The sequence below is a fragment of the Peromyscus leucopus genome, chromosome 19, assembly GCF_004664715.2.
Source record: "Peromyscus leucopus breed LL Stock chromosome 19, UCI_PerLeu_2.1, whole genome shotgun sequence".
Taxonomy (NCBI): Eukaryota; Metazoa; Chordata; class Mammalia; order Rodentia; family Cricetidae; genus Peromyscus; species Peromyscus leucopus.
In genome coordinates, this window is record NC_051079.1 from 66,504,564 (window position 1) to 66,517,135 (window position 12,572).

The window sequence follows — 12,572 nt, forward strand, 5'->3', positions numbered from 1 at the left end:
CATGCCCAACAAGACATGAGTGGAACAATATTTTATGTAAATCCTGCACTTTGCAATGTGTTAGGAGGGGACTGAACACATAGTTAGTCACTAAATTACCTATTGAACATATGACTCAAAAGAAAAGTGGGAAAGATTGTCAACCTTGAGGTGAGGACAAGAGTCATTCAGTTGCTGGGTGTGGAGAAGTGTGAGGGACAGCTGAGGATATTCTCCAAGCTGACAAAAGGACACAGTTCTCAGCACTTGGTACATTTTCTGCATGAGGAGCATAGCAATGCTACAATGAATTGATGCACTCCCATGACAGGAACAAGCTCTTTTTGTATCTGTTCTCAGCTATAGGACAGAATACTGGCTTATACCTCAGTGCTGAAGTCACAGGTTAAATGTAAGGATATGTAACATGCAAGGAAAGGGGCTAACAGCAAACGGATTCACCCCAGGGAGAGGGTTCTTGTTTTTCTGCCTCTGTAATGGTGAATGTTCAATGGTCCAGTGAGTTGAGACATGGTGTCTATCTCTGCTGAGTAGGAGGATGCAGGGATGTGATGTCAGGAACGGTGTGGAGTTTAAGTAGAGCTTCAATGTCTCAATTCCTTTTCCTTGGAGATGCCAAGTAATTCACTCACAGTGTAGTATGCATGGCAAATGCTATCTGGCCTGGAAACAACCAAAAGAAAGCATGGTGGCCTCTCCTAACACTGAGCCCGGAAAGAACAGTATATGGAAGCTTGTACGTGTCTTCACACCGTAATTGTCTTCCAGGCTCTCAAGTTCTAACTATGTTATAACCAAACACGGGAAATTTTAGGCAGAGCATAGACTCATGTTATGAATACTCCCCAAAGTAGATACCCATTCTGCATTTTTAAAGGAAACAGGGCCGATCATCAGACACTTAAAGTGTGCTGCTCTGGTGTCAATTAGAATTACAGGGACAGAAAAAGTCCTCCTGTGTTTCAGAGTTACAGACCATCTAAACCTGGATTCCCAGAAGAGTCTTAATCTTAATGTTGAGACTGAATCAAGCAGTTGGAAGATTCTGGGAGGGACGGGGGTATTGCTCCCCCAGTGAGCTCAGAAGCCACCTCTTCTGGAATAAAGGAATGCAATAAAGAAGAAGGTGTTTCTGTGTCTGTCCCCCTTCCTTCCTAATCCAGAGTGGTTCCACCTCTCTCAATTGTTGAATGCAGTTTCACTAGGCAACATAGTTTTCCATTAAAACAAACAAAAAAGGAGTCTTATTTTTAGGGGGAAGAAAGAGCTGACAGTGACATTATTAAGTAGACAGCTCTGAGTGTGTCTCCTAACCCTCGGCCCTTGTGCACAGATGTCTGCTCGTGTCTGTCTGCTATCCAATAGAACCACATTGCCCACACAGGACTGGCTGCTGGTGTCTAAGGATGAGACAGAAACTCCCAGTTATTCCGTTGAAACTGAATGAAAGGTAAGATGTACACAGAGTTAGGGGCTGGAGAGACGGCTCAGGGCCAAAGTGTTTGCTGTGAAAGCCTGCCAGCCTGAGTCGAGCCCTCAAATCTCACTGTGGAATGAAAGAACTGACATCTGAGGGAAGTGTACACACACACACACACAGGCACACACATATGGACACACACACAGGCATGCACATACAGGCACACACAGACACACACAGGCACACACACACATACACAGGCGCACACACACACAGAGACACACACAGATACACTAATAGCAATAACGATAATAAATATTATTAATAGTATTTTAAAACAAAAGGAAAAGAAAATACAGACCCACGGCTTTTCCCCACTACCCCTTCCCGCCGTGGCCCTGTGTCCATTTGGAGCCGCTGGGGAGCAGTTCAATGCCCATGACGGCCTCACTGTGTGGGGAGCATCCATGATAGACAGAGAATGAGAAGAGGAAAATGAAATCCACCCCAGCTCTGGGGACTTCAATCAGGGTAAAGTTAATGAAAAGGATCCTGTCTTTTCCCAGGATGGTTAAATGTCTGCACCACTCTCAGCGAGAGGGCTGAGCAGGTGCAGGGAGGAGGGCAGACAGAATTTCATTTAAAAGGCAAAAGAAAGAAAATGTTCTCATCTCCCCGGCGGAGCACGGAGCTTTCCTGGGGCCCTGCTCAGACCAATCTCATTCCTGACACAGGCTGCTGCTCTCTGAAACAGTTCACATTCAAACACTAGACGATGACCCTGCCGTCCATTTTTAAAGAGCTGCCAATTCTCGCTTGGCATAAATTCAGGGTGCGTTTTTTGTCTCTCCAGACTCAAAAGGGAAGTTGGAGAAAGATGAAGGGAGTGAGCCCCAGCTTCTAACAGGAAAGGAAAAAAAAAAAAACTCATCCAGCTTCCCAAGCGAGAGACCTGTGTTTTACTTCGTCCATTCCTCATGGACGGGACTGTCCCTTTGGTTTCTTCTCTAATTCTTCACAACATGGCTATCAACAAGGCCATGTGGCCATCTTGGGTCCAAGACTGTCCCTTCACAGAGTGGTCCTCCTACCTTAGAACTCTATAGTTTCTAAAGTCCCCCGCTGGAGAGGAGGGGCAGCGTTCCTCCTCCCTTTCTCTCCTCCTGCTCATTCTTCCTCTCTGCTGAACCTTTAGTGTAAGCATGCGCCACACCAGGGTAGACGGTGCTGCCTATGTTCCCACATATTCCTTGGCTCATACCAGACACCTGTCTGGGAAATAACTTACTAATAGAGGAAAGGGGAAGGATCCGGGTTACTCTGAACATCTGGCCAGAAGGGTTTCAGTCTAGATATGACACTGGAAAAATGAAACCCCGATGGATCTGCCCTGGGGCCTTATAACTCATTCATTCTTCCCAGAAAATTCAACCACTGGAGGACAGGGCCAGAGACGCTGATGTGTAGTGTGAATATACAGATGGAGAGATGCAGAGGTAGGCAGGCAGAGGAGCACAGTAAAGGTAGCTCTGGGGAGATCAATGGATCCTTGTCCAAATGTGTCCTCAAAGACATGGTCCTGTCCTTAAATGAGACTTTAACCTCCCCTCCTTCAATCATGCATCCTTCTTCCTTTCCATGCTGTGGGAAATGGCCTTTTTCTCTCCCTAGTCTATTGTCCTTGCTCCTTACTTTAGCTAGAGAAGGGAAGCTAAACCATGTTTTACTAATTATTTCACCCGCAGAAAAGACTAGAACAGCTTATCTTCGGGCAATGACCCAGGAAGCAAAGACAGCTATCCAATTACGAATGTGTCTGAGGTTACTAGAGATGGACTGGAACCACTCTCTCCCTTGAAGAGAAAAAGGAAGTTCAGAAAGATTAAACGACACGACCAAGGAAAATATACATGTGTGTTAGATATTATATATGTATATTCCTATTGATATTTCCGCTCGAAGTTAAGTTTTAGGTGTGCAGAAGACTGTGGGTGCCTCTACCTGGGAATGCAGAATCTAGGAACAAGAAGAACTGGCCGTTTGCTAGGACTGAAGACTGAGCAGGAAAGAAGTTACAGCAACAGACTATGGAGCGGAGTGATCGACCATGAAGGACCTCCCAGTTCACCGCATGGCAGGCATAAAGAGAAACACTGGGTAAGGGGGCCGCAGCTGAACCAACTGCTCGCCACTCTTCATAGGTGTGATGAGCGAAGTGAGGTTATGCAGAAATCGCAAGGCACGAGGGAGAAAACTTGTGTCTCATGTCTCACTCACTATGAGATCAGTTTTAGGGTGATTGAACCCCCTTGTATCCCATTTTCCTACTAACTGAATGAAGCCTTTGTTCCCACTGACCCCAGTCTTAGAGCATCCTAGTACCCCAAATTGTTATCCTAACAGGGATTTAAGAGAAGAGGAGATACTATTTCTTCTGCTTCTCTCCCTTTAAATAACTCACCCCTAAAAACACACCCTTCAAAAAAGCTTGTCTACACCTCTGAATGTCAGAGGAATGGTCAGTGAGATTGTTTCGCACTATGGCCTGATTACGGGCTTACAAATAGTATTGGGTACAGATGACTAGTTAAATTGCTACATGAGTTCGAAATCCCATTGAGGCAGAAGTCAAGTTCACATCCAAGTTAAGTGTAACCAACCTTCCAAATTAGCAGGAATTAGTTCTAACTACCAAGGCATTTGGTGTACACAGTTGCAGAGTCCAAGGAAGGCCTCCTACCAACCGAAAAAAGCAAATCACACACTGTGGTTGTCATCCTAGGTGTGTTGTGCCCATTTACTAAATCCCCTCAGCCTCAGGGAATTCCAATGGTTAAACCAAAACCACTGACACCAACAGTGTTACCTCCAGGCTCTTTACTCAAAGATTGATGAGGATTTCTAATAACAACCACTGTATATAACTGCACACAGGCCTGGGCTTCATCGCTCATGTTTCTTCTCTCTTATTATGTTTTAAATGATGAGGTTCTAATGTTTACAGGTAAGTTCTGTGGCGATGCATTCCTACTCTCCCTAGAGATGCAGCAATGAGTTTCCACAACTTTGGCCTTAAGATTTCATGGTCAGCCTTGTAAATATGGACTCCTGCCTTAGAGTGGTGCATCTGTACGTCTGGATGCTGTGGCTAATCTAGAACCCTTGAGATGACAACTCTTGCTTATGTTATTTGGACCTGGTGAAGCTGCTCTCTTCATCTGAAGTTTTGTTTTTGTTTTTGTTTTGGTTTTTGGTTTTTCGAGACAGGGTTTCTCTGTGTAGCTTTGTGCCCTTCCTGGAACTCACTCTGTAGCCCAGGCTGGCCTCAAAGTCACAGAGATCCACCTGCCTCTGCCTCCCAAGTGCTGGGATTAAAGGCGTGCGCCACCACCGCCGCCCACCCGGCCTTCATCTGAAGTTTAGCAAGACACACACTTGAACAAGTACAGCTCATGTTCCAAGAAATAACTAAAGACACACCACATCTAAGCAGCATATTCCTAGTTCTACACATACTCATGATGCCCATTTTAAACTGACTGGTGTAATTCTTTTCAAATCATTGTTCTTTAGATTGAGAAAACTGGATTCCATGGGGGTCAATGTGGGTTGTACTGTGTAGGAAGTTTACTAGGAAAATCTGGTATTAACTGGTGACAGGGATGCTAATTATCATAATTTATTAAGCATTTCAGTAAAAACAGATTTAAGAGGGTTTGATCATTTCTGCAGTTCATTATCCATAGACAGCAGAATGTCATGGTCTGGCTTGGCTAATGCATATTCCTTTTCAGTATACCATAATACCCTCTCAGACCTTGCAACTGCTTTGGGAACATGTATTGTGGACAGTCTTACCAGGCTCTCCATGATGCCTCTCATACTTTGTAATACACCATGTAGAATAAAACCTACAGAGCAGTGCCTTAAGGAGTTCTAGATCATAGAAGGTTCTTAAGGACTGAGCAGTGTGTGAGAATAAGGGCATTCCAAACTATGATCCTACTTCACCAATAACATAATTTTTATTAGTATTTTGCAAGTTTGATATGAAGTTTTATAAAAATAAGAATTAGAAAACTTACATCTTAAGGGAAAAAAAGGCCTTATACAGAATTTATCTGGGAAGGATTTAGCCAGCCCTCCCCATATAAGATGCTAATGTAGCCACCTCTGTCAAGAAGTGGATTGTATGTGTAACCAGACCTCATTTTAGAGCGTCCTTTAATGGCTGCTGTGAGCCTAACGGGGCAAAAACTCCCTTTTCCTCCCCTCATTGTTTTGCAGATAGGGATGTCCTCTTTGTTCATTCTGAAGTTCAGCACACTACATGTTTAAGAAAGTTCCAGTCAGGGAAACAGCTGAAGATGTGCTGTATCTCCATAGGGCGATCTGGGCCATAAGTCTTTCATCTCAACAAAATTAAGAAATCACACGAGGAGCATCTGTGGGCAGTTTGTAATGCTAGTAAAACACCAATAAAGGAGCGTCCTGTCATCGCACACATGAAAACCCCAACCACATCCTTGGAGAGGATGGCCCTTGCCTCCTTCTTATCTTTTAGTAGAATTTCTGCTTAGAACTGACCAGATGATCTGCTTGTGGGGCTCCCAAGCAGACATCAAGTCTTTCTAGTTCATCTTTTCCTTGGTGAATCCCTACATTCACTTTGTGGTAGAAAATGTCTAAGGTAACAGATGGTTTTTTGAAAGGATCCGTGGTCTGGGAGGAAAAGTTTTGCTCCGTACAGCAGTTTGGCAGAGAATCTGGGTTCCCAGGGCCAAATCTGGAGCAATCAATCACAGTTACAGGTGCATATGTAAAACAAATAAAGACAAGGTGAGATCAGTAATAGCCAAACTTTGTAGTTACAGGTAGTTTAACTTTTATAAGCCTCAGATAAAACAGGAAAAATCTCTGCCAGAAACCTACCATGAACTCAGAGTAACAGTAATAGCCCAGTCTAGAACCATCCATGCCCCACTCAGGAATCTTGTCCTGGGATATCTCTCCCTCCTTCCCTAGCCTGGGAGGCAGCCCTGGCCCCCACCTTCCATGGCAGAGTCAATGCAGCCTAACATAGGAGCATCAGAGGCAATGGTTCTGCCTCTTAAACTTCAACACTTTTTCCCTGAACTTGAGTTGATTTTGCCCAAAAGGTCTATGTTCCTGTCTATAGTGGATGCAAGAATCACAGAAGCCTGGTGCACATTGCTATGAATTCGGCTCATGATCACATGCATCTTCGATTCTGAGCCAAACTGAAACCCCCTCTTCTTTTGTGCGACTCTCCTTGTCTCTCCCCACATTTTCCTCCCTCCCTCCTCTCCTCCCTCCTTCTTTCCTTCCCTCTCTCATTCTCCTTGCCTTCGTCCATAGCTCTCCATCCAATTCCCCTTTGAACAAAGGAGGTGGTGCCAAGTCACAGACATTGTAAGAGAGGCCAGCAACCCCTACAAATTTCCAAAGGCTAATAACATTAAATCCTCTGGAAAACCTCATAAAACAAAGCAGAAAACAGAAACCTAGCAACACTAAATCACTTATGCAAAGGCACACAGTTGTAAGTGACAGATCTACAGAGTACACTCTATTCCTTTTAAAGCTGAAGATTACGTTAATTTGCAACTATTCTTTGTGTGTGGCACAGTCAGTAATCTCAGTGCTGTCATGGGTCACCACATCCCTCCTAGAGAAGTCTTAATCTAGAGATACTTACCAAGATGAGCAGGAGATAGGTGTTTTCAAAATAAGAAAGAAGGAAGGGAGGGAGGGAGGAAGGGAGGGAGGGAGGGAGGAAGGGAGGGAGGGAGGGAGGAAAGGAAGGAAGGAAGAAAGAAAGAAAGAAAGAAAGAAAGAAAGAAAGAAAGAAAGAAAGAAAGAAAGAAAGAAAGAAAGAGAAGGAAAGGAAGAAGAAAAAAATTCAGTTGGGAGATGTTTTAGTGGGTGAACCATGAGAATCTAAATTTGGATTCCTTGTAATCATGTAAAAAGCAAATAATGAAAACACATTCCTATAATGCCAGCACTGGGAGGCAGAGGCAGGAAGATCCCAGGGGCTAGCTGTCCATTCAGATCAGTCAATCAGTGAGCTCCAGGTTCAGGGACATACATTACATCATTAAAATACAAAAAAAAAAAAAAAAAAAAAAAAAAAAAAAAAAAAAAAAAAAAAAAAAACACCATGAAGAGCTATAAAGAAAGACATCTAATGTCAATTTCTGTTCCCCATAAGTACACATACATCCCCTCAATTGCACCCCACAAAAATACATAAAAGAAATTAATCATTAATAGGAAGGAGATATCTCACATTTTAAAAAGCTGATAGCATTATAATCACTTTTAATGATGCAGGGGAATGGAAAATCTACTCTATCCTCAAACACCAGCTACTACAGATTTTGAAGCGTGCTAAATCATGTATATTCCAAGATCTATATGTTGCATAAGGAGCAAGAACAATTTTACTCCTAAAAGAATGAAGGGCCTAGACAAAAGAAGGTAAGAACTTCAGAGAAAATACAATCACCTTCATCAAAGAGAAAGAATGAAACTGGGGTCTGTTCTGGTTTGGAAGGAACAATGCTCATATGATAAATATCCGCCTGCCTGCCTGCCTGTTTACCTATCTATCTATCTATCTATCTATCTATCTATCTATCAATCTATCATGTATCTATCTGTCTATCTAATGTGTGTGTGTGTGTGTGTGTGTGTGTGTGTGTGTGTGTGTGAGAGAGAGAGAGAGAGAGAGAGAGAGAGAGAGAGAGAGAGAGAGAGAGAGAGAGAGGTGAGTTCAGGAGTGTGTGTGCCATAATGTATTTGCAAAGGTCACATAATAACTAAATTTTGAGAGTCTGCCACCCTTCTACTATAGATTATGAGAATTGACCTCAGATATCAGGCTTGTGTTTGGCAAGCACTTTTACCAACAAGATATCTTGTCAGACCTTAAAACTTTAAAGAGACAGCCTTAATCTACCAAATACCTCTGTCTAGGGTTTCCTTTTCTTTTTACTCATTCCTTGAGAATTGCATTCATTAGTATAATGTCTTTTGGTCATATCAACCCCAATCTCCTTCTTCAATTGCTGTCAGATTCTGCACCAGAGCCTATCTAACTTCATATCCTTTTTTTTTATGAGCTCTTGAGTCTAATCTCAGTGCTGTCCACATGAGAATGGGCCCATATATACACTGGAGTGTGGGCAACTTACCATGCACAGCTGTGGGAGAAAACTGACTCTCCAGACACCAGTGCTCTTCCACTGCCAAAGCTGCTTAGCAGGAGGTGGGGCTTTACGAGACCCTCACCATCTATGCTGAAATTGGACTGACATGATCTTATATAATCTTGTCTAGGCAACCATAGCCACCATGAGATCATGAGTACAAAAGCCTTGTTTATTTCCAAGAGACACTGTTTCCTACCACTCCTTCCTAATCCTCGGCCCTTAGAATATTTCTATTTGATCTTCTACAATGTTTCCCAAGCCTTGTGAGGAAGGAGGGCGACACAGGTATTCAATATAAGGATGTATACTCCATAGTGACTAATTCTCTGAACTCTGGCCCACCGTGGGTCTAGGTATTGACCATCATCCACAAAGAAAAAAAAAAAAAAAAAAAAGTGTGTCTGATGAGGGTTGAGAGTTGGACCACTCTAAAGATGTACAGATAAGTACTTAGAAGGCAGTTTGATACCATGTCTGTTTAGCAAGTAATAATGGTAGGTCCTCCTCTCAGGTGTTCTAATTCCTTATCCATAGGTTCTTGGCCAGGTACTTTAAATCTCCGTAGGGTTTTCATCAGAAAAATTACTAAATATTTTTTATATATACCATTAAGGTAAGTTGTCTACTTGGATTATTAGTGTGTGTGTGTGTGTGTGTGTGTGCTGTATGCAGATGTATGTGTGAACATCCCTGCCTAGGCATGCCTGTGAAGGCCAGAAGCACGGCCATACCCTTCTGTCACTTTCCACCCTGTTCTTCTGAGGCAATCTCACTGTTAGTTAGCTTACTTTAACTAACGCATCTTCCCTGCTAATCTGTTGGTGTTGTCAGCGCTAGAGGTTGAACCTACAGACTTGCACAGGCTGAATCATTTCTATTGACTGAAATGTAAAATCTCTTTGAACTGCTATTCAAAAACTATTTGTTCAACCAATCTACAAGCCCTTCCAAAAGAGGCCCTGCTCTTGAACTAAGGACACAGGGATTCTAAGTCCTGGGATCAGATTGAAAATTCAAGTACTTAGATACCTGCCTTAATGCAGCTCTGAAAGGCATTCCCAATAGATTGAGCAAACAAAATATCCTTGGAAAATAGGGTTAGATTTTGAGCAGGCTAAGTTTGATGCAGGCCAGCACCTTGGAATACACAGGCACCCTGGTATTTTGCTAAAAAATGATGTCTCTTTTGTATTTCATGGCAACTTCTGGAAATGGCTGGTTCACCAGCAATTCTTCTTGGCTGGGGTATGTAGCATATGTGTCCACTGGTGCCTCACCCAATGCTGTCTCAGTGAACCAAAGTTTGCTAAAAGTGTGCTGTGATCTGATCTTGCTTCCAAGAACTCTGTGATCACCTCAGAATGGTATTGAGAATCAGGACTCTGTTCTCACTACAATGCTTCAGGCAAATTGAACTGCCTCTCTATAAACTTCTAACTCAGTTTAAGATACTCTGCTTTTTTTATTACTGAAATCACATGTGTGATTGACTTCCAGTCCATCCTACTTCTGAGCAAGCGTACTCAGAATTTCTGACTGACTTCATGAGGAGTTATCTGTCACCTCACTCCCCACTATCATGGTGAACCCATTCTTCCCATTCATCAGGATGGGAAGAAACTGCTACCTCAGGTTAAGACCCTTTAGTAATGAGATGCCTGACTCCCTTATGTAGAACGCAGCAATTATGTATAACACAAGAGATTACCCCAGAGTGACAATGTATGTTTTTGCAGTCACTGGACAATTCATTTAGGACTTACATCCTTTACTGACAATTAGTATGCTCTATCCTCACGGAGGAAACTCTATAAGGTATCCCTTATTACATGCCGTCTCCACTTAAGGAACTCTGAAAGCATCTTTAGTACACTCTATCCCCACAATAAGTAACTCTCCAAGGTATCCTTTAATAAGCTCCAGCCATACAATAAAGAACTCTGCAAGGTATACATGCTCTGATGGCCTCTGAAATTGAGAATGATGATGGACATCACTGACACTCAACCAGAACATTTTCAGGCTTCACGCTCACTCTCTGTTACTAAAGGTGGGGGTTACCTAGAGCCCAACTGGTACTTGAATGCAAGGTATCCTGACACGACAGTGACATGCTAAGGCTCTGGGCACAGCACAGGAGTCAGCAAATCCTTTATCACTTACTGGTGTCTCCAAGAAGGAGGTCTACATTTTCTTTTTGCGTTTCTTGCTACTTAAAGCCTGGCTTGGGGCAGTATTCACCTCCAATCAGTTTTACCATAATCACTGTGAAACTGTTCCTGGGGTCAGCATGTGCTGTGCTGAGCTTTAAATAGGCAAGGAACCCATGGCCTTTGATAAAAACAAAAACTCTAGTCCCAGAACAAGAGAGTGGAAAGTACCCATAGCGGAAGGGCAGATTCATTGTTACATGGGGGGGGGGGAGTTAAATGAAGCAAGGGTTGGTTTAGGATAGAAGGGGGATTAGAGCAGGAAAGGCATATCTGACTATATGTACCCACTCTCCTTTTGTATATCTAAAGGAAAGCATGTGACTGTCAATAATGTCCACTCTCTTTGGTTCTCCCTACAACTTCCCTCAACCTCCCGGGATATTGAGTAACCTGATTTTAAGACACAGATACTGACATGAAAATAAGGTTCTCTTTTAATTAAGTTTCACCCCTTTAATGTATTGGAGGCAAAACAGCAAGTGTGCTTGATAATCAAGTCACAAAGAATATCGTTCTATTTCAAGGTATTATAGTATTTTTGTTATAATAAGAATGGTAGAATATGAGATTAATAAAAATAGCTCTACTTTAGAGATCTATAAAGATTCATACAATGACCTCTTTTAACAACTCAGCAACAAGGAAAAAACATGAAGGAGTAGAAACTAGCCCACTTATTTGACAGAGGGAATGATGTGGCAAAATAATAATGATAATAATAATTCAGTTGGTTACTTGCCCAGGGTCAAGGTCAGTATTGGTTCCTGTTCAGATCAAAGCCCTCCCCCAGTTCAGGAATCCCCTTCTCCAACCTCTCTGACAGACAGGGACTCAGCTTGAGGACTTCCTGTAAGTGTTGTTACTGGCATAGTAATCATCTTTAAAATTTCCACTTTTATTCAGTAGAAATGTCCACTCCCACCACCTAGTTCCAAGGAACAGGAACTAGTTGCCCTTTTCAGGCTTATAATCTTCCTATGAAGGAGGAAATGCAAGCCCCATTTTGCAGCTACTCTAGGCTTCAGGGTCAGGTTCAGACATCCCCCTCCCTAGAAGAGTCCACTCCTACGTGCTCCCCTTGTTCTGACATCCTGCCCCTAGTCTTGCATCATTGCTTGCCTGGTCCTCCTCACATTGCCCAACCACTGATACATTTGAGAAGGTGCCAGCTCTATATATCCCAGGCAGTATTTTCTAAGTTTCTTCGGTTCATCCTCCATAGCATCATTAGTTTATAAAGGATTCCTTCAAATGCAACTCCCAAAACTGAGCACACAGTACCAATGGGAAAAATAAGGATTGCTAACAGTCACATGTTAGAAAATCTTTAAGAACGGGTTCTTGACACTGCGTGGGTGGGTGAGGGCACTATAGACCAGAGACATTTATCAATTTCCAACCCGAAGCCACCCATCGTAGAGAAGGGAAGAGATGTACCCAGTTATCTCTTGCCACTGGCCCTGAGCTGACTTCAGTACACTACTGCCGTGCCAATTATTGGACCTGCTGAAGATCAACTCAACTCAGCTGAACCCTTGCCACTTACATGAGATAGCAAGCAGAGTGTGCTGTCCCACACTGATATATGAAGTGGTTGTTGTCAGGATTCGAACCCTTTCCTCCCTCTTTCCTGCATTCAAAGCCCATGATCTTCTAAACTCTGACATGAGAGGGTGTTGTGGGCAACAGAGAGAGTCTTGG

The 12,572-nt window shown here is 43.0% G+C and overlaps 1 protein-coding gene across 1 annotated transcript in view; it reads right to left on the bottom strand.

Annotated features, from left to right (window-relative positions):
- Positions 1–12,572, bottom strand: part of Setbp1 (SET binding protein 1) — a 363,269-nt gene that overhangs the window by 182,094 nt on the left and 168,603 nt on the right.